This window comes from Durio zibethinus, chromosome 27 (genome assembly GCF_047325235.1).
Source record: "Durio zibethinus cultivar Kanyao isolate XHJ-2024 chromosome 27, ASM4732523v1, whole genome shotgun sequence".
NCBI lineage: Eukaryota > Viridiplantae > Streptophyta > Magnoliopsida > Malvales > Malvaceae > Durio > Durio zibethinus.
The window spans coordinates 8,337,516-8,358,566 of record NC_143188.1 but is presented as its reverse complement, the minus strand read 5'-3'; positions in this window follow the sequence as shown (position 1 = coordinate 8,358,566).

The window sequence follows — 21,051 nt, the reverse complement described above, 5'->3', positions numbered from 1 at the left end:
AATTTGTTTGCCAAACCGGTTCAAATAGTTAAGATTATATAAACAGTTATCTAATTCAAATCGTTATGAATTGAATTATACATTATAATATAATTAGAATACTTATAAATCCAAATAATTAAATTAATTAAATTATCCAATATGTAATTATTATTAATAATTAAAGTAATGCTAATTTATTAATATTCTAAAAATTAATTAAAGATATTTTAATTTATTAATTAAGATAATAATTAAACTACTATATAATAATTAATAATATTAATAATTATTAATTTAATAATATTAATAACATTTAATAATTTAAGTGCTACTAACAAAAAAAATTAGTAGAATAAATTATTTTAATATAAGTTAAGTTTAATTAGTATTATCTTATTTCAAACAAACTTATATTAATAAAAATATTAAAATTATTTTAATAATAACCCAATTCTTAATTTATTAACAACTTGATTAAATTTGGTAAAATTAAACAAAAAGTCAAATAATATCTAATTTATATAATTAATTTAATTAATATTTATTAATTAAATATTATTATTAATAAAATAATACTATTATTTTAAATGTATTCAAATCGTATATATTATTAGGATTATATGATTAACTAGTATATTAAAATACCTAAACTATTTATTATATAACTAGAACCTACTCTAATACCAACTATCATGGGCCTGGGACTTATGCCAACAATTCGTGGAGCATTATATTAGAATGTTAAATAATTTAATAGGTTATAATGATATTATTTTGATTTATTATTTTTAAAATATAGTTTTTATACTTTTAACTATTAATCTTTAAATTAATTATGAAAAGTAAATTTTATGTATATAATTATTTTATTATAATTAAGTTAATAATTGCTTGTTATTAATAGTCAAATATTAATGTTATTTTATTAAAAATATGTTATTAATTTTTCAAACATTAATAAGTAAGAGATTTAATAACTAAAATTATAAACTATCACGAGAGGGTAGATTTGATCAATTTTATAATAAATTTATATTATTTTATTCAAAAAAAGCTTCTATGAACAAAAAAAAATTATTTTACGACAAAGCAAAAGGTTATAGTAATTTCAAATAGATAAATGTTTAAATAGTCATAATTATTTAAACTTGATCAATAAAAATATTCATATTTTTAATATTTGTTAATTTATTTTAATTAATAACTATATTAATAATAGTAATCTACTAAATAGTCATAACTAATTTTCGATAACAAAATTACTAATATTATAAAAATATTATAATTATTATACTATAATAATATTAATTATTAGTAATATTATAAATATTAATATAATAAATTAAATAATGACAATATTAATTAGTAGTTTAATAATAATATAATAATACTAATTACAATTGATTATTAAACTGTTAATAATAAATAATCATAATAATAAAAATTAATCAGTAAATAATTAAATGTTATTATTAAAATCAATAATAATTAAATAATTAAATAATTAATAAACAAATAAAATTAATATTATAGTTTAATTATAAAACTTGTATAATGAACATTTAAATGACAAACAATATTAAATAATTATTTTAATCTATGCTCTAGACAATTTTTTATTTAATAATTATATAAAATTGTTAATATTAATATAACATTAACTATTTAAATCTTGATTTATATAATAATTAGAACTCTATTTTATTATATAAGCAGTTATTTGTATATTAGTAATAATCGATATTAACAAGCAATTTTATAATATATCAATTTATATATTAATAATTTAGATAATTATTCTATTTTTAAAATTATTATTATTATTTGAAATAAAATAATATTACCTTTTTAAATTTGTTCGATAAACAAATTTATTTTTTTAAACTTTTGTTTATTAATTTTGGAAATATTAAGAAATTAGTATTATTTTATTCTAGATAAGTTTTTATAAATTGAAACAATTCTTTTATGTCAAAACAAAAGGTATAACAATTTTAAATAAATAATTATTCAAATAGTCATAACTATTTGAACTTGTTTGATAAAATGATTTATTTTTTCAATGCTTATTAATTTTTCAAATGTTAATAAATTTGAATTATTTTATTTTGAATAAACTTATAAGATATGAAATAAATTTTGACTAAACAAAAGGTCAAAACGATTTCAAATTGATAATTATTCTAATAGTTTTAACTATTTGAACTGGTTTGACAAACATATTTATTTTTTAAACATATATATGCTTAATTCTAATAGTCTATTTATATTCTATTATAAATTTAATTAATTTATATAATTAGTTTTAAATTTTAGTTTTTAAATCTTTTATTAATTTTTAAAATATTAATAGATCAGTATTATTTTATTTTGAATAATTTTGCATGAACAAAAATAATTGTTTTATGACAAGAAAAAGGTCATAACTATTTGAAATAGATAATTGTTCAAATGGATATGACTATTTGAACTTATTCAGTAAATAATTTTTTTTAAATCTCCTACCTACTAACTTTTAAAGTACTAATCAATTAATATTATTTTATTTCAAATAAACTTGTATGAACAGAAACAATTGTTTTAGGACAAAACAAAAGATCATAACTATTTGAAATAAAAAATTATTCAAACAATCATAACGATTTGAATTAGCTCAGTAAATAGATTTATTTTTAAAATTTTTTACTTATTAATTTTTGAAATATTAATAAATTAGTATTATTTTATTTCAAATATGCTTGTATGAACAAAAACAATTGGTTGACGACAAAACAAAGGGTCATAGCTATTTGAAATAGATAATTGTTCAAAGAATCATAACTATTTGTACAAATTTAGAAAACATATTTATTTTTTAAATTTTTACTTATTAATTTTTGAAATATTAATAAATTTATATTATTTTATTTAGAATAAGCTTGTTTGAATAGAAACAATTATTTTAGGACAAAACAAAATGTCATAACAATTTGAAATAGATAATAGTTCAAATGGACATGACTATTTAAAGTTGTTTGGTAAACAATTTTTTTTTTAAATCTCCAACTTATTAATTTTTAGAATATTAATTGATTAGTATTATTTTATTTCGAATAAACTTGTATGAATAGAAACATATGTTTTGTGGCAAAACCTAACTATTTGAACTGGTTTGGTAAACACATTTATTTCTAAATCTTTTACTAATTTTTGGAATATTATTAAATTAGTATTATTTTAATTTGAATAAGCTTGTATGAAAAGAAACAATTGTTTTATGACAATAAAAATCATAACAATTTGATATAGATAATTATTCAAATAGTCATAACTATTTAAACTATTTTGGTAAACAAATTTAGTTTTTATTAATTTTCAAAATATTAATAGATCAATATTATTTTATTCTAAATAATTTTACATGAATTGAAACAATTGTTTTATGACGAAATAAAAGGTCATAACAATTTAAAATAAACAATTGTTCAAATGGACATGACTATTTGAACTTGATCGACAAACATATTTATTTTTTAAATCTCTTACCTACTAATTTTTAGAGTATTAATCAATTAGTATTATTTTATTCCAAATAAACTTCTATGAATAGAAACAATTGTTTTAGGACAAAACAAAAGATCATACCTATTTGGAATAAATAATTGTTCAAACAATCATGATGATTTAAACTAACTTGGTAAACAGATTTATTTTTTAAATTTTTTATTCATTAATTTTTGGAATATTAAGAAATTAGTATTATTTTTATTTTGAATACATTTGCATGAATAGAAACAATTGGTTTATGACAAAACAAAGGGTCATAACTATTTGAACGTGTTCAGAAAATATATTTAGTTTTTAAATTTTTACTTATTGATTTTTGAAATATTATTAAATTTATATTATTTTATTCGAAATTAGCTTGTTTGAATAGAAACAATTGTTTTACGATAAAAAAAGTCATAATGATTTGAAATAAATAATAGTTCAAACGGACATGATTATTTAATCTTGTTCGGTAAATAGTTTTTTTAAAAATCTCCAACTTATTAATTTTTAGAATATTAATTTATTAGTATTATTTTATTTAGAATATCTAATTTTATTTAACTAAAAATTATATTACAATTAAAATTATAATATTATTATAATTAATTATAATAATATAGTTATTATTAAGAATTTATATTTAAAATAATTTAAATAATATTTCATTAAATAATTATAATATCCATAATTAGTAATAATAAAAATGTTTTAGCTAATACATATTATTTAATAATAATAACTGAATTAATAAGATTTAAAATTATATTAATTAATTAGAAATTATATTTGAATTAATAATTTAAATTATAATTTTTATAATTTTTAATTAATATTTCATAACGATTTGAAATAGATAATTGTTCGAACAGTTTTAACATTTAAACTAGTTCGACAAACACATTTATTTTTTAAATATCTTATTAATTTTTAGAATATTATTAATTGAGCAATATTTTACTCTGAATTAGCTTATATGAACAGAAATGATTGTTTTATGACAAAACAAAGATCATAATGATTTGAATTGGTTCGATAAACAAATTTAGCTTTTTAATTTTTGAAATATTAAAAAATTAGTATTATTTTATTCTTAATAATTTTGTATGAATAGAAACATAAAATAATCAATATTACTTATAATACTGATTTAAGATTATAAAACAAAATTAAAAATTAAAATTACCATTGGTGATAATTTATTGATATTACCATAAAAAAATTATAATATAATTTAATATTGATAATAATTTTAAACTATATTATAAATTAACAAATACCTACTATTTGCTCAAGAAAATAGGGGAAAAAGTTTATGGTTAATTAGTAGTATAATTAATAGAAATCAGCATATCCAATAATTACATAATTTATAATAATAATAAACTATTATTAATTAAGGTATTTAATTAATGCCTATTTTAATTGTTCAAATATTAATTAATTATAATTAATTGAATTATATATATTAATTAATAATAATTAATTTTATTACATTCAAATTTACAAAATAAATTCTTGTGACAATTAGTATTACAAACATTATCTTTAATTATAATAATTAAATTATAAAATTTAATTAATATATTAAACATAATAATAAACAATATAGGTATTGTAAATATCGATTAATATTTAATAATATTATTTGAATAATATCTTATACATTATAGTTAATAATATAAATAGTTAATAATTAATTATATTAATAATAATTATTATCTATTTTAATATTTGATAATTTATCATAAAAGACCAAATATACATTTTAAAATATTTATGTTTATTTTTAATAATTATTTAACAAAATTCATAAATTATATTATTATTTATAGCTTATTTATTAATAAATATCGATAATTAAATAATAAAAATTAAATATTATACTTTAAAATTTAAAATTTTTAATTATTAACATTCAAAAAATTAATAAACAAAAGATATGAAAAGATAAATCTGTTTATCGATCAAGTTCAAATAGTTATAATCATTTGAACAATTATTTATTTAAAATTGTTATGACCTTTTGTTTTGACAAAAAAAATTGTTTCAATTCATAAAAGCTTATCCAAAATAAAATAATACTAATTTCTTAATATTTCAAAAATTAATTTGTTTACTGAATAAATTCAAATAGTTATGACTATTTGAACAACTATCTATTTAAAATCATCATGACCTTTTGTTTTGTCATAAAACAATTGTTTCAGTTCATACAATCTTATTCGAAATAAAATAATAAAAATTTATTAATATTTCAAAAATTAATAAGTGATTTAAAAAATGATTATGTTTACCGAATTAGTTCAAATAATTATCTATTTGAAATCAATATTACCTTTTGTTTGGTCATATAACAATTACTTTTTTATCATGCAAGCTTCATAATAAAATAATACTAATTTATTAATCTTTCAAAAGTTAATAGGTAAAAAATTTTAAAAATAAATTTATTTATGAAACCCATTTAAATAGTTATGACTATTTTAACAAATGTATAGTTTAAATCAGTTTTTTAAAAAATAAACCTTTTTGGTTCTATCATAAAATAATTATTCATGTTCATACAAGCTTATTCAAAATAAAATAATACTAATCTAAAAATACTTTGAAAATTAATAACTAAGAGATTTAAAAAATAAATTTGTTCGCTGAACTAGTTTAAATAGTTGAGACTATATGAACAATTATCTATTTTGAATTGTTATGACCTTTTGTTTTGTCACAAAACAATTTTTTCAATTCATACTAGCTTATTCAGAATAAAATAAAATAAATTTATTAATATTTCAAAATTTAATAAATGATTTAACAAATAATTATAATTATTAGAATAATTATTTATTTCAAATAATTATGATCTTTTGTTTTGTCATAAAACAAATATTTTTGTCCATATAAATTTGTTCAAAATAAATTAATACTACTCTATTAATATTTTAAAAATTAATGATAGATCTAAAAAATAAATCTTTTTAGATATCTATTAATTAATAAAAATCAATAATTAAAATATTTAAATTAAAATCAATATTCAGATAATTAATAATAAATTATAAGTATTTATAATAATAATTTAATTAAATATTTATATTTTAATTAATTCAAATAATTGTTAATAGATTAAATTTCATGGTTAATCTTTAAATATTAATCTAATTCATTTTAAATTTAATAGAAATAGCATTTTAAATTAATAACAATTATTTTAAATATTAACAATTATTTATATTTAATTAAAATAAGGAACTATATTGTCAATATTTATTTTAATATTAATAGTTAATCAATATTAATATTAAATAAATACTGAATTAATTAATCTTTTAATTATAATATAACAATGTGTTTTTCTTGTTAATGTTGCAAGAACATTTTCTATTCAGCCATTATTATTAATATTAATAATTCAATATTATTATTAAAATATAATAATATTAAAATATTAATTTAAATAATTAATATTTATTTATTTATAATTAATAAAATAATATTAAATAATAATATTACATATTATTAATTTGTTAATTAATATTTCTATGATATAATGCCCAATTAATAGAAATATTAAGAATGAACTTTTTATTTAATAATGATTAATAAAATATTCATTATTTAATTAATTATTAATTAATGAATATTTAATAACTAAAATATTAAATATAAATATAAATATAATATTTATTAATATGCAAAAAATTCCTTTTGAAGATGAGTATTATCATTCAATAATATTATTAAATAAAACAAATAGAAATAAAATAGTTCAAATAGATATTTGAACTATTTAAATTTGAAATATTTCAAAAATTAATAAGGACTTAGAGTTGTGTCTAATTATTTAATTATTATAACTACTCTTAATTTATTTTAATTAAATAAATAAATTTAATAATAATATTTGGATTATATTATAATTTTATTTTGAAATATTAATAAGTTCAAATATTAATATTTATAATATTATTAATTAAATAATTTGGAATAAAGTAATGCTAATTAATTATTTAATTAATGAATATTAAATTAATTACTAATAATTAATTTATTATATTAATAAATATTTGTATTTAATTAATATACTAAATTAATAAGGACTTAGTATTTATTAGTAATTATTATAATAATGATAATCTATTATTAATATTAGTTATATATATTAATATTATAAAAATATTTATTTATTTTTAATATATATTTCTTATTAATTATTAAATAATATAATAATTATTAGATATATTATAAAATAATATTAAATCTAAGGCGTTATAGATAATTAATAAAATTATTAATGGTATGAATAAATAATTAGATTTATTTGTATTAATTATCCAAAATAAAATAATTAATTATAGTAATAGTTTTGATAATATTATTAATAATGATATATATTATAAATATTTATTTTAATATTTAAATAATTAATATTTATTATATAATTATAAATTTATTATAATTTTTTTAATATATAATATAATATTAATAATAGATTAATTAATTAAAATTAATAAATAGATTTAAAAATTAATAAAGTAAAATCAATATTTAAAGTAATTGTTAATAGATTAATAAAATAAATATTTAAAGGAATTGTTAATAGATTAAAGTTATCTTAAATTATTTTAAAATAATTATGAATTTTATTTAAATTTTAATAATTAATCAAAATATTTGAATTATAAAATAGATGACAAAACAAAAAGTAATAACGATTTCAAATAGATAATTCTTCAAATAGTTATAATTATTTGAACTAATTCAATAAATAGAATTTTTTAAAAAATCTCTTCCTTATAAAATTTTGAAATATTAACAAATTATTTTTATTTTATTCCAAATAAACTTGTATGAGCTGAAATAATTATTTTATGATAAAACAAACGAACATAACGATTTGAAATAGATAATTGTTTATATAGTCTTAACTATTTGAACTGATTTAGCAAATGAATTTATTTTTTAAATCTTATAAGTTTAACTATTTAAACTGGTTCAGCAAACACATTTATTTTTTAAATATCTTACTATTAATTTTGTATAACAAAATAGATAATTATTCATAAATATTAATAAATTTATATATTAAATTTCATATGTGATAATTAATATCTATATAAAATTATTAAAAATTATTAACTATAATATTATAGTTAATCTGATAAGAATTAACTAATTATATATTAATAAATTAATTATAATCTATTTATATATTTTAAATAGAAAATATGTATTTATAATAATTTTTATTATAATTATTTAATTATAAAACAATAATTAAAGGTTTGTTATATTATAAATATATTAAATATTTATTATAACTATAAATTATAATAATTTTATAACTATATAATTACACTAATTAGATAATTATATATAATATAATTTAATAATTCTAATAATATTATAACTATATAATTTTATAAACCAATTGAGAATTAAAAATAACAATTGGTTATTAACAAATTAATAAATTATATTTATATTAATTGTTAATTTTTATTATCTATTTGTCATATACTAAATTATATAAATCATTTATGTGAATATATTAATAAATTATATATATAAGATTTGTAATAATTATTAATTATTTAAATATATAGTATTTGTAATATAGTTTCTAAGTTTGTATATAATCTATAACCTCATAGACTTTTGTCTTACTTCTAGTGGCAAACAAATTAAGTTATAAATATATAACATGAGCAATATAGTATATTATTATTTAATCCTTTAACTAACGAGTATATTTAATAATTATTACAAACAAATAATAGTATTCATAATTAATCATAATAATGTGTTGATTAACTATTTCAATTATATATATAGTATTCCAAAAATACAAAATTATTAGATATTAATTTAATTAATCATTTTAAATCAATTGGTTTTGTTTATTATCCCAAATTAAATAGATGATATAAATATTAAATTATATAAATATTAATATTAATATTAATTAGATAACAAATTATCTTATATGATTTGTTGTAATTGTTTTATGACAAAACAAGCATCTTAACGATTTGAGATTAATATTTTCACATAAATTTTTGAAAGAAAATTTAATTCACCTTGCATGTTTGTTTTATCATAAAATAAATTTAAGATTTTAATAGATATATTGATTTAAAAAATAAGCTTATCCTATTAATTATATAACAATTGCCGAGACATGATAAGAATAATTTAATAGATATATTGATTTTAATAGATATATAGCTATGAATATATAAATAATATTATAGAATTTTGCATATTAAATAGTATGCAAATTTTAAATTAATAATAAGTTAATTTATAAAATAATAACTATTATAACAATATAAATTTTATATTAATAACAATCATTATTATTAATTAATACTTATACTATTATATAAGTATTATATATATTTCAAATACATAATTGTTGAAATAGCCATAATTATTTGAACTAATTCAATAAATAGAATCATTTTTTAAATCACTTAATTATTAATTTTTGAAATATTAATAAATTACTATTATTTTATTTCGAATAAGCTTGTATGAACTGAAACAATTGTTTTATGACAAAACAAAATGTCATAATAATTTTAAATAGATAATTGTTCAAATAGTTATAACTATTTGAATTTATTCAGTAAACAAATTAATTTTTTAAACTCTTGCTTATTAATTTTTGAAATATTAAAAAATTAATATTATTTTATTTTGGATAAGCTTTTATGAACTGAAACAATTGTTTTTTGTCAAAACAAAAGGTCATAACGATTTTAAATAAATAATTGTTCAAATTGTTATAATTATTTAAACTTGATCGGTAAATAGATTTATTTTTTTAATTAATTAATGATACTAATACTAATCATAGTATTAGTAAGTTTATTATATTCCAAATATAATCCAAATAATATATTATATAATAGCTTATTATTATTATTATTATATCTGATAATAATATCTATTAATATTTCAAATATTAATTTAATTTATTCTAATTATTAATAAAATCATTATAATAGTTATAAATTAAGCTATTATTATTTATTTATAAATAAATATTATCTAATAAAATAGATTATACAAGGCTTTAAATATTATAATATATTTAAAATAATATATTAACAAATTAAATTATAAAGTATAAAGTAATAAAAATAAGAATATATTTTTTAAAAGAAATCTTAAAAAATAAATTAACATTTATTTGTATATAATAAATACTTACAAATATAATTTAATACTTACAAATGTATTAACTATTAGAAATATATTAATTAATACTATTATATTTTCACTATTTATAAGTTAATATTAATATTTACTATTATTTATTTATATAAATAATTAAGTATTAATTATAATATAATTAATTAATAATATACAATTGTTTAAACACAATGATTCTTAGTTAAAATTATTTTAAATTCATAAATTAATATTCTAGTATTATTTTATTTATTAGTAATTTTAATACTTAATTATTAATATAATTATATTAATAACAATAATATTAACAATTATTTTATTGTTAACATTATATAAAAAATATTTAATATATAAACTATTATTATTTACAATGTAATTAGCTTATAATAAATATTTAAACTAAGTTTTTTACAATATGTTTATAATATTGTTAGCTTTTTAGGTGAGATGGTGATCTAAGAGGGGGTGAATTGGATTTCTCCAAATTCTTTCCAAACAAATGATTTCAGTATAATTGAATAAAAATTAAAATCAATATCAAAATATGATGCAAACAACAATGAATTGATGAACAATAAGCAAATATAAACTATAGTCAAAATAAAGAGATAAGATAAAGAAATCAAAGACAAGAATTTATAAAGGTTCGATCATTCTCCACAAGGCACCTACGTCCTCTCTCTTGGTTGTCCACACCAAGGATTCAATCCACTATACTTGAATTGGAATTACAACCTATCTTTTTCTTTCTAAGGCTTAAAATAGAAACCTCTATCCTTTGTAGTATTTTACCAATCTCACTACAAAGCTCTCAAGAGGATACCTCACCTCTTGTTCTCTTCCACCCTTGTACGTCAAAGGTAATCTTGCAAACAATAGAACAACCTTTCTAAGGCTAACTGTTTACCAAGTTTAAATACAAGAAAATGATGAATGAATAACAAATATAATTTGGATACAATAAATACAAAGATATAGACTTTGAAGCTCTAAAAACTCTTAATTATTTGAAAGAATGAAAATATGGCTTGTTGGCTCTTACTCTCTTGATTCATCAACCTTCTTAGTGTGTTGGAGTGCCCAATTTATAGAGAAATTGAAGAAGTAGCTATTGGGGAAGCTTGGGAAGAAGAAATGCCCATTGGAAGCATGAAAAACTAGCCGTTGTAATGATTTTGCCCATACCTGATTGATCCCTTGCTTGAGGGGATCAATTGGTTCATGTTTAGGGAAGGCCATTTATGCTTGAAAAACAATGACCCGATCGATCCCTTTATGTAAGGGATTGATTGGTTAAGGGGGTGATCAATCCCTTCTGGCTTTTTCAACACAAAGTTGCTTTCTGGGTAAAAAATCAATCAATCCTATCCATGCTTGGTGATAGTCTCCTGTTTTGCACTCTACTTACTAATTTGATCATATCTTGAGTTATACAAATTCAAATCACAAACCGTTTGAAGATTTAGAAACTAGACTTAAAGAGATTTCTATCCGTATAAAGTTCATCACCTAATTCACTGTGTAAGAATTATAGTGAATTTTCAAATCTACCCTTTGTGCAGTTTTTAGATAACTGCAGAGTGTTAGTAAAAAATTCAAAATCTTTTCTTAGAAAATTTGGATTTGGATTTTGTTTGATCCATTATAAAGTAGAATTAAACAGATTTCCAACCATATAAAATTTAAATATTAAAACTTTTTGAATTAATACAAAAAAATAAAACAAGTTCAATGTTGGAAAACTTTGTTTTTGTAAAATAACTTTCTTAAGTTAATCTATTTCTCAAAACCAATATTATTAAAATTGTATTAAGTCCAAAATGAATAAGTTCACTTTAAAAACAACAATTGGACTTTCATTTAAGCTCAAATAAATAATCTTTAAAGATAGATTTGGTTTGAGAATTATGAAACCAAGAAAGGTTTGTTTAAACTTTAAAAATCATATTATTTATTTAGTATCAAAATATAAAACTTAAGAACATGTACTAAGTAAATCTTTTTCAAAATCTTGATCAAGCTTATTTAGCTTAATGTTTTGTCATTTCAAAATAAGGATCAATTCAAGGCTAACAAATATAATGTAATTATATAATAATTAAACAATTATATAATAACTGATTATTATAAATATTAAAATATAATTAATAACTTTAAATGGTTAAACCAATTTATTATTAAAATTTATACAATAATTAGTCAACTTAATTTAATATTAACAAATCTTTAAATATTAATTTAAGAGTATTAACTAATAAAATATTTATAATAATTATTTAATATTAATTATTTTGAATAATATTAAATATAATTATTAATAAATAAATAATTGTTATTTATAAATATATATTCAATTTAATATTTGAATTGGTAAACATATTCACTTTTTAAATCACTTATTTATTTGAATTTGTTTCGTAAATAGATTTATTTTTTTAAATCTCTTTCATATTAATTTTTCAAATGTTAGTAAATTAGTATTAATTTATTCTAGATAAGCTTGCATGAACTGAAACAATTGTTTTATGACTAAACAAAAGATCAAAATGACATACAATAGATAATTATTCTAATAATTTTAACCATTTAAACTGATTTAGTAAACAAATTTATTTTTTAAATCTCTTACTTATTAATTTTTAAAATATTATTAAATTAGTATTATTTTAATCCAAATAAGCTTGTATGAACAAAACAATTATTTTACGTTAAAAGAAAAGGTCATAACGATTTTGAATCTATTATTGCACTAATAATAGATTTTGAAATAAATTACTATTTAAAATAATAATGCTTATAATTAAAATAATGTTTTTTAATAATAATATTTTTAATAAATAATATGACAATTAATATTAAATTGAATTAACAAAAATATAAATACAAAAATAAACTTTAAAACATAGCTTGTTTTATAATAAATTCATAATATATAATTAATATAGTTTATTAATATTATTTGATAAAATAATAATTAAATAATTTAATTAAATGATTAAATTAACCATATATTCAAATTATTATTATAATAATTAGTTATCTGATTAATATTTGAACATAATTATTAATTAAGTTACTATATAATAATCATAATAATTAAAATTCATCCTAATAATATTTTTTAATTATTATTTAAATTACTAACATTATAAAATTACTAATATTATAAAAATATTAATTATTTTTAGTTTAATATTATAACTATTTATTAAATGGTAATAAATATTAAAATTTATATTCTATTATTAATAATTATTAACAATTGTTGTAGTTCATAAAAGTTTATGCAAAATAAAATAATTAATAAAATAATTATTTAGTAATTATTTTATTAATAATAATATTTAATTAATAAATAATAATAATAATAATATTATATAAGATTAGTTTATATAATAAATCTATTTTATAAGTAATTAAAGTTATCTATTTAATAGATTGTATATTTTATATAATCTATATTCAAATAATCATGACGATTTAGTAATATTATAATTTAAATTATTATTAATATTTAAGCTTTAAATTTAATTCTTATAAATATTATAAGATGATTAATTTATAATAATTAGTTGCTAATAATTATTAAATATTATTATTAATAATAATAAGATAAATTAGTATGCTAGTGTTATTTATGACTATTTGAACAAATATTCATTTAAAAGAATTATCAATAATTTTAACTAATTTTATAATAACATTATTAGTATTAGTAATATAATTAAATAATTATCTAATAATTAATATGGATTATTATTATTATTATATAGTATGTATATAAATTGATTTTAAAATGATTAATAGATGATCAAATAAATTAAAATTAATTTTGGTATTTAGTAGATTATATGAATCCCACTACCATTATTATACTAATTTCAAAATCTTTATTTTAGCATTTCCCCTAGGTTAAATTCACATCATGTTTAATTATTTTAATTGTCAAACATAAATTACTGTCAATTTAAAATACTATTATCAATTTTGATTATTTTCTTAAATTTATGTATCACAAAGAAAAAAAGGAGATTTAAAATTAATAATTCAAATTTAATAATTATTAAATTATTATATTAATTATAATAGAATTAAGTTAATCCTAATATTAATAATAAGAAAATTAATATTATTATAATTAATTTAATATTAACTAACAAAATAGATAATTAATTAATTTAATATTCATATTGTATATTATTTTAATTAATATTATACTAATTCAAAAATCAAAATTAATCTAATTTATAATAGTCATATATTTAATTAAATTTTTAAATCTTATTAAAAATTATTAGTTAATTTATTTAATAAATTATTGCTATAAATTATAATTATTGGATTAGAAGTAAGTCTAATAGTAATACTCAAATAATGAATACAATTATTATTTATAATTATAAAATAAATAAATAATTATAATAATTAATTACTAATAATAGTATAATTGTATTATAGTATAATTGTATAATTATATTATAAATATAAGAAATTATATTTAGTAATATTAATAATGAATTGATTATTAATAAAAAGTTTTAGAGATTATAATATTCATAATTTATTACTAATAGTTATATGTTATTAATTATATTAATAATTATTTAATAAATTATATTATATGAATAATAATATTTTATTCATAATTAAATATAATATATATTTATTAACTTATTTAATTAAATAATCTTTATATATATAAAGATATTTGATTTATTATAAAATAATATATAAATATTATGTTTATAATTAATTATTTGATTATTTATTATTAAAATTTATATAATTAAATAATTAAATAACAAAATAATATAATATGATTTATAGTTTGATTTTGATACTATATAAATTTATTATATTTCAAATATACAAAAAAATAACTTATAAAGACTGATTATCTATTATATATAATTTACACATTAATTAATTATTAAAAATTATAAATTATAAAAAATTATAACAAAAATAATTTATATAAATAATAATTTTAACTGATTATAATAATAAGAATATTAAATTTATAAATATTTTAATATGTTTAATTAATTTTTTTATAATTATTTATAATGTTATTAAGTAATTATTTATATAATCTCTTATATTTAATATTATTATAGTATTATATAATATCATTAAGTTATATATAAATAGTTAAGTTTCAAATCATTACATAACTTAATTAATAATATTATAATTTATTTATATACATATAAATACTATTAGTTCATTAATTAATTTAAAGCTTATAATATTTAAAAGCATACTGAAATAATTATTCATTATAGATATATGTATAATAATTATTTTTAATTTCTAATTATACTAATTGATTATAAAGTTATATATTTATAATCAAACATATAAGTTAATTAGTTAATTAAAATATTTAATAATATTTAATTAATTTATTAAATTTGTAATATAATAACCAATTATGATTTGTCATTATTATTTTTGAATGTTTTAATAGATAATTAGTATTATAATTATAATTATAATTTATATATATCCTTAATAAATAAATTATTAAATTAACTAATAAGTTATTAAATAATCATTAAAATAATATTTTAATTAATTATAAAATAATACTAATCTAATAATTTCTGAAAATTAATAACTAAGTTTATTATTTAAATAGTATATCTTAACAATAACTATTTGAATATTATTCTAATTTATATTAATAATTATTATGAATTAAATTAATAAATAAATAAGATTAATAAGATTAATAAATAATTATATTTATTTAATTATAATATAATTAATTAATTATTACTTTTTTAATAATAAATATATTAAAATAATACTAATTTAATAATATTATTGAATTATTTTATAATAAAATAACATAGATTTTATTAGTTAATAGAATAAAATTATTTTAATTGATTTTTATCGAAGTAAATAGATTAGTTATTTAAATTAGTATATTAATTATAATTTAATAATTTAGTATTAATTATTATAATCAAGTTAATATTAAATTAATATATCATAATATTTATAAATAACAATTATTTATTTATTCCGATAAATTATTAGATATTATTGTAAATAATAATTATAAATAGATCTAATCCAAATTTCATATAATAACTAATAGTCATTATTATAAATAGTTGTATATTTATATCATAATTTTATAATAAAATATATTATATTAAGGTAAATAATAAACTGTTATCAATTGTTGTTGATATAATAAGTTAATATAATATTATAAATGAATAATTTTAGTATATAATATTAAATTGAAATAAATGTTATTTAAATAATATAAGTTAATAAGAGATTATATAAATAATTAGTTAATAACATTATAAATAGTTTATAATATATATTTTTAGTAAATCTAATAAATTATTAATTAAAATATCAATATTAGTATTTATTTTAAAATAAATAATTACTAAATTAAATAAAGAAATATTTATTAATTAAATAAAAATTAATAAATTATATATTATTTATAATTATATAAATATAAATTTATAATATATATAAATTATCAAATAAATTACTAATTACTATTATTATTTATACTTGATATTATACTATAAATTACTAAGTTTGACTATAATTGTTTATATATATATAAACAATTATAATTAAATTATATATTTTTAAAATCCCCTTTCTATTTATATAACTAGTTATTCTTAAGTAACAATATAAATTATTTATATATAAAATAATTATATTATTATAATATATTTATAATAATTAATTAAAAATATATAAAATAAATTTGTTTTATATAAAATTATTTTATATATTATAATATTAAATTTTCTTATTATTATTATGTTATTAATTAATTAAAATTTTATTAATTATTTTATTAGGAAAAATGAATAAGTATGTGATTTAAAAAGTGAATCTGTTTACCGAATCAGTTCAAATAGTTATGGCCATTTCAATAATTATCTATTTCAAATTGTTATTACCTTTTGTTTGGTCACATAACAATTGTTTTTTTATCATACAAGCTTATTCTATATAAAATAATACTAATTTATTAATCTTTCAAAAATTAATAAGTAAGAGATTTAAAAAATAAATATGTTTACCAAACTAGTTTATTTAATTGTTGATATATAAGTTTATTAATAAAATTAATTAACTATATTAAATGATACAATTGATATAAATAATTAATAATTATGATAAATAATTAAATACTAAATCATTAATATATTATTTGAATACATATAATTTATATTATTAATTAATTTGTATACAATTATAAATATTATTACAATATAATATTATTGTAAATTAACTATAAATATAATAACTATTATGTAATTATACATAGCACTTAAATGTTATAATAGTATAATTTATTATACTATTATAATATTTATCTTTCAAATAATATGCATGATTATTAAAAGGATAATATTATATTATTTAATTAATAAAATATATATTAATATACATAACAATTAATAATTTAACTTATTATAAATTATATTAATATAAATATTATATGTTTTATTATTGTTTATTTTATTTAGGATTTTTATGAATTCTATTATAAAATATAATATATTTTACTATTACTTAATTATATATAATCTAAATAATATTTATTTTAATATTTATATAGTATCAATATGCTATTATTAATTAAATAAATAATATAATTATATATAATTATATATATAAATAATTATAATATATTTAGATAAATAACAATATATTATATTTAAGTATGATAGTTTATGTCATAAAAATTAAGATGACTATTTTTCTAATTTAAAGTTATATAAATTATATTACTAATTAATTTAACAAATATTATAATAAAATTAATCAATTATTAATTAACTATATAATTAATATATATTATTATAATATAATCATAAAAATACAAATTTCTATTTTATAATATTTATAAAATTATAATAATAAATTAGATTAAATAATTAGATTTATTTAAATATATTAAAATATATAATATACTAATTCAAATAGTTATGGCTATTTAATTTTATAATTAAATATATATTATATTAATTAAGTAATATATTATTACTATTTTTATTAATATATTTAATACTATAATTATAAAAAATATTTGAATAAATTCATATAAAAATAAATTTTATAATTTATTATTTGTAATTGTAATATATATTAATTAATTAATAAGTTCAATTAATGTTAACAATTGCAATAATTTAATATTAAATATTTTTATTATAAATATATAATCATTAAATAGATTATATAAATTTTACTTATTAAGAATAAGCTCGTATGGACAGAAACAATTGTTTTATGATAAAACAAAAAAGTCATAAGAATTTAAAATAAATAATTATTTAGATAGTCATAACGATTTGAATTTGTTCGATAAATAGATTTATTTTTTAAATATTTTACTTATTAATTGTCTTAATATTAATAAATTTGTATTATTTTATTCAAAGTAAGCTTATATGAACAAATAAAATCATTATATGACAAACCAAAAGGTTATAGCAATTCCAAATCAATAACTATTCAAATGGCCATAATTATTTAAACTTGTTCAGTAAATAATACTATTTTATAATTAAATAATATTTAATTAGATATAACTTAAAAAATTATTCAAATATTATAATTATTATAATATTGTAGTATATTATTTTAACTATTTCTTCAAATATATATAAATATATATTTATTGATTTGAATAATTACTTGAAAAAATTAAACAATATAGTATTTTTATTATAATATTATAATTTTATTATGATACTTGGATTAATATATATTAAATTAATTATTATAATTATAATAGAAAATTAATTTATGTTAAATAATGTTAAAATATAGCATTTAACTATTATTATAACATTATTACAATTAATAGAAAATTTTATAATTATTAAATAATTATTAGTTTAAATAGAAAATTATAAAATATTAGGTTATATTTTATCATTTTAATATTTGGATAGAAACTATAATAATACATTTACTTATTAATTAATATAATTTATTCTATTATATAAGCTAATACAATATATAATATAGTGTTTAATTATTATAATAATTATTATAATTTATTGTTTATTATTATTTTTTCTATTTACTTATAATAAACGAATAGTTTTAATAATATTAAAAACAATTATATAAATAATATATTGTATATATTTAAATACAATAATATCAAACAGTATAACCAATATACTTAAGAGTTAATCTTAAACAATATATTTAAAGTAATATTAATTATTAATTGTTTAATTAATATATTTAAAGTATAAATAAAATAACAAAACTATATTAAATTATTTATTTATTTAAATTATAATTAAAATGTATATACTTATTATGTAATAATATTAATTATTACAAATATTTTTAGTTGTAATGAATAAATATATTTATTAATATTTATTAATTTTAAATTTATTAATTAATTAATTTAATTAATTATATACAATTCAGATATTTATATACAAAATATAAAATAACAAAAATTATGAAATGAATTTTGATTTACAAATAATAAAATAATATCAATATTATTTAGTGTTAAAAAATTAGAAATAGATATAATAAATGCTTATAAGCAATTTTATTTATTATCAATTTTAAATTATTTTAATTTATGATATTAATTATAATTATAAACATATAATATTATTATATCAGTAATTATATAATTATTATTAATAATATTTCATTAATATACTATAAAATTAATGAATATTAAAATTAATTATCAATAATAATAATATATCAATATTACAATAATTATAATAATATATAATAATAATAATAATATTTAATAATATTAATTTAATTTAATTAATAATATTTAATCTTCATTTATAAATATAGTATAATAATATCTAATTTATCAGTTAAATTAATTATAATAATATGTAAATTAAATAAAAAATAATTTTCAAAATAGTATTAACCATTTTAAATAATATTTACTATTATAAACAACAATTATATATTATTTATTTCAATTAATATATAGTACTATATAATTAGTAAAATTAATTTAAAATTTAAGTAATAAAGAATTGTTTATTTATTCTATTAATTATCTATTTTAAATAAATTAATTATTTGATAATATAATTATCAAATATTACTAATTTAATACTATATTATTCTAATCTATTATAATTATAATAATTATAATTATAATATTACAAAAGGATTAAGTTATTATATTTATTATTAGAACAAGTTAATTACTAATAATTAATATTATTTAGAATAATTTAATAATATGTTTGATAAATATACAATAATTGATAATATTGTTAAGATACGAAAGTAATAATATTTATGTATCAAATAAATTAAATCTATTAT